Source organism: Rhagoletis pomonella, unplaced genomic scaffold (assembly GCF_013731165.1).
Source record: "Rhagoletis pomonella isolate Grant_MI unplaced genomic scaffold, Rhpom_1.0 Rhpom_scaffold_00009, whole genome shotgun sequence".
In the NCBI taxonomy this organism is placed as follows: Eukaryota; Metazoa; Arthropoda; class Insecta; order Diptera; family Tephritidae; genus Rhagoletis; species Rhagoletis pomonella.
Window position 1 is genome coordinate 15,342,545 of NW_023458563.1, and position 206 is coordinate 15,342,750.

The window sequence follows — 206 nt, forward strand, 5'->3', positions numbered from 1 at the left end:
TGACCTTCAGTAATTCGTTCTCCTCCATTACTCGCTTCATTAACGATGCATTATATATCTGCGAATCATTGCATCGTCCAGGAGCACCAATGTTCACATATAAAAACCGATATCTGAACATATATAGAAATAATTAATACATGCTTTTTAGAAAAAAAAAACAACAGGATAAAAGTTAAATAACCTACAGCTAGTAGAACAATAGA